Source organism: Onthophagus taurus, chromosome 8, assembly GCF_036711975.1.
Source record: "Onthophagus taurus isolate NC chromosome 8, IU_Otau_3.0, whole genome shotgun sequence".
NCBI lineage: Eukaryota > Metazoa > Arthropoda > Insecta > Coleoptera > Scarabaeidae > Onthophagus > Onthophagus taurus.
In genome coordinates, this window is record NC_091973.1 from 20,859,589 (window position 1) to 20,863,917 (window position 4,329).

Sequence of the window (4,329 nt, forward strand, 5' to 3'; positions counted from 1 at the left end):
TTGATGTTTTGTAGGTCGAGGTGGCACAAGGGAAGCTATTTGGGGACTAAATTCATCCGTCTGCTCAGACTCAAGCAATATAGAAGATGATAAATCTTCGTTGTTTTTGTTTATTTTGGTGGTAGGAGGTCCAATACTTTTTGCTCCTATAATAAAAACGGAACATATTTAGCCATTAGTTTAAAATTATGAATGAAAATAACTACCTATTTCATATTTCGTACAAATTTTTAGTGTTTCAAAGAGCCATTTTTTATACATCTAGTTAGGTAAGTTATGTAAAGAATTAACTTTAACAAAGTTTTATGAATATATACGCGATACATATATTTGTATAATATAAACAGGTTAAATAAAATACATACTTACCAGGAATTTTGCTTATAGTCGGATTATCCTCTCCATCCATTAATTCGTGCAAAATTTTTTCCCACTGGCATAAAACGATTTTTTTATTCCCGGTTTTGTTTTTGTCCACTTTGCTTTTTAGCCTCGTTTTCATATTGTTTACTTTTTTCATCAATTGAGAAGATGAATGGTTTTCCCAATTGACGTTCTAGCTCAAGAACTGATTGCCTCAAGGCTTCATCTTTCAATGTTTTTTTCTGCGGAATTTGTGTTTTCCATAGAATTTCCGGCCTTTTTTGCAACTGCAATGCTACTAGCAAATTGTTGCTTGATACATCGTCACCATTTTCTTCTGCCGACATTGTTGTCTTACAAATTACTGGTTTATACAAAGCATTAAACTTCTAAGGGTATAATTCAGTATGTTAGGTTAGGTAAATAAACACAAACATCAAATACTAAGAGCGTAAGTATAACAACTGCGGCACCGATTTATACAAGTCACGACGAGTTAGACGAGCAAATCCTCATTTGATCTAAGCAGATGCTCATAAGTAAAAGCAAATCATTATTCATACAAATCGGAGCAAATGCTTATACTCGGACCTTTTACTTTCAGCATAAGCTTATAGCTGTTGCTTATACTTAAGAGCATTTGCTCGCTTTTTATTCATACCACCCAATATATAACCGTGATTTTTTCTAATACTTCATAAAACTTTTTACTAATAATTTGGCCTACTTTACCATTTACTACAACAGACTCATTTAGTGTCATTGCTTGCGTTTCTAAATTTAAAATAATCCTATTGACAAACTCATAATTACTTTGAATAAACACTAATTCTGAACCTAATGTCGCCTTTTTTAATAGTGCTTTATATTTTTTAATTGCTTAATTATTTTCCTCCTCAAAATCCATGGTCATAAAATGTTGCAGCAGTTAACCAGGTACCCCACCGTGTAATGACAGGCTCTGGTGGTAGATTAACATTAGGCAATTTTTCCTTATATAGTTGGATCCTGAAGGGAGACTTCAAAAATATTTTTTTTACAATGCTAATTAACGCATTTACGTCTGGAAATTGATTCCTAATTTCCTCTGCTACTCTATTCAAACCATGAGCTAAGCACGTCACATGAATTAAATTGGGGTACAACATTTTAAGTTGTTGCTTTAACCTGCTTTAACCATATATGTGGCAGCATCCGAAAGCAAAAGCAATATTTTTTCAGTTGGTACAATTTCCGGAAGAAAAAAATTCATTAACGCTTCATTTACGAAACGTAAAATTGTAAGATGGTTAGTTTTGTCTAATTGTTTGCAAGCAATTAAATATGATTTACCAGCAAATGAACTACGTAAAACACCTATCAGCAAGTTCGCAATATATCTTCCACAACAATCGGTAGTTTCGTCAACTATTAAATATACGTAGTGGTTTTTGACTACTTCTTTGATAGTCCTAATTATTTTAACATACTCCTCATTTACGTAGCCCTTGCGCAAAGTTCATCCGGTACAGTACTTATTTTTGGTTGTTTCTGGTTGAATAGCTTGCTTCAAAGATTGTTGAGACATTTTAGTTTGATTAAGTTGATGAGTTTTTTTCTTATGTAAATCGGTAGCAACATGTTGCGTGATCTGAGATTTGCGGTCACAAGCAACCTGCAACAAAAGCTTAAGAGTAAGAAACAAACATTTTGGAATCGACTTTAGCCATACAAAGTTAATCAGTGGTTATAGGAGTACGTTTCCATTATTTACACCCGTAACTACAATTCAAACTGGTAGAATGGATTATAATTTTAATCTAGACTCTATAAAGTGTAATTATTAGTTTTATTTAAATTTACATTGAAAAATATGACAAATATAAACTTACCGTTTTACCACATGCTTTACAAAACACATTTTCTTCTTGTAGAATAAGTTCAGGAATTGCTTTTATACAAGACACCACCAAATAATTTTTCACCTTCGGCATTTTTGAAATACTTAAAAGTTGTACATACAAAGCAAAAACTAAAAAGAGATCCGAACAGCTTAAGATCGACTCGTAGAATGATGTGTTTTCAAATAAATTTAACTTCGTGGACATCATTTTTTATTTTAGACGCCAGCTACATAAAGACCCGCGTCGAGCCTAAGTCGCCAAAGACAACGGGCCCTCGACGAACATGCGACGCCCGACAGTGCGTCGCGACGGTCGGCCTGGCTACCTCTAACGAATATAAGAAAAAAGAGTTGACCATAATATAAATTAAACCTCAAGTAATAAATAAGGAATCGACGTTGTACTTTCAAAACTTATACTACTGTAAAATATATGAAAATATGTAAAAATATGCAATATATGCAAAAATATGCGAAAAACTTAGAAATATGTAAAATATGTAAAAATTAGTATTAATTTTACACCAGATTAAGCTGAGTGTTGTTATTTTCTTTAGATTGTTAACAATTCACTTACCTTCAATACGAAAGATAATTCTGAGATATTGTTACACCGAGCGTTACACTGGGGTTGGTTCAAAATAAAACTTGTCTTCTTACAGGGGGTTTACCGTTACTTTATTTGTTCTGATTTACAATTACTTTGTTACCAAACGACTAAGACAGACTGCGTTGTTACAAAAACATTTTTCATTGCGGCGACGGCGATGTCCCCGACCGCGAATGCAGAACGGAAGAAGCTTTATTCAAAACTAAAGAATTTATAAAAGATCCATACCATAACCTGACTGTGGTAGATTTAGGTATAAAGAAATATCAGTTTATAAATCGGTACTTAATAAATAAGTACTTGCGTTGAACTGATACTGTGTGAGCTGTGGTGTGTCGAGTTCCGTTTGCGTGGAAATGGAAATAGGATAATGTGCAGTGGAAGAAGTAAAAGTATCCCATGGTAGTTTTGACTACGAAGAAAATGGAATCTTAGTAGAGGAAGTATGGCATGAAGCAGATAACGATACTATGACATCTCTATTACCACTTCGCAATATCCCTAGAAAGCCCAGCATAGATGCAAAAGCCATTAGAAATGCATTTGCTGAATATTTTACAAGCAGCGGAAAGATACCTTGGCAGGATCAGTACTAGCTGAAACCTGCCCTATATCTTATTATTGAAATATATGTTGTTAAAGAAACTTACCTCTGAAACCTAACCATTTTTTTCTAGACAAACCACGTTGGCTTATAAACTTCGTCAGTCCCAGCTCCTCTTTTCAAACTTTGCTTCACTTTACAAGCTTACACAAGCTCTAAACGATGCCATTAATGAATCATTTTTCTTTTTGAACTCTGTCACTGTGTATTTGTTACCCATCTTAACTTCTATACGTTTCCATGCATCATAAATATAATTTAGATTTTTGTGATTTTTCAACGACGTATTCCATATAATAGTTTCATTTTCATAAAACTCCAAAAATTCTAGAACAGTTCCATTGGACCAATCCATTTGTGCAGTTCTATGACAATAATTAATAAGAAATAACAGTTCAGTCATGCAGCGATTGTGGATGCACTTTTAGGGAATAGCACTGCGAATATTCGTTTCCTTTGATGCGGCATAAAAGACCGACACGCGACGGAGACAAGGGGAGCAATAAATTTGGTCATCGCCAAGTAGCAAATAACCCATCTACACTACCCGGGGTTTGCCAAGCAGTTGTTCGGCACTTGCCGAATGCCGCATGTCTGGCGCCGCCTTTTAGTAAAACCATAATCTTTATCGGCGGTTAACATTTTTCTCCGCTTTTTTATTATGGGTATTGACAATGTCTTGTAGCTGCCATCAATTTTCTTTTACGCATTCGTTCAACATATTTAGTAGTGTATTTCCTCTACTATTATTAATTATTTTGTATTAATTTGCTCCAACATTATAGGCTACTGCAGCAGCATTACACCTCAGCTCGTATGATTTTTCAATGGAAAATTGATACGTTTCTCCCCACAAACTTGGAGAGAATT

At 34.2% G+C, this 4,329-nt stretch overlaps 1 long non-coding RNA gene across 1 annotated transcript; it reads left to right on the forward strand.

The window, feature by feature from the left end:
- Positions 1-525: 525 nt before the first annotated feature.
- On the forward strand, positions 526-2,921 carry LOC139431008 (uncharacterized). The gene is made up of 2 exons (XR_011641361.1): positions 526-2,178; positions 2,277-2,921. It is a non-coding gene; the product is annotated as an uncharacterized lncRNA (long non-coding RNA).
- Positions 2,922-4,329: the final 1,408 nt, after the last annotated feature.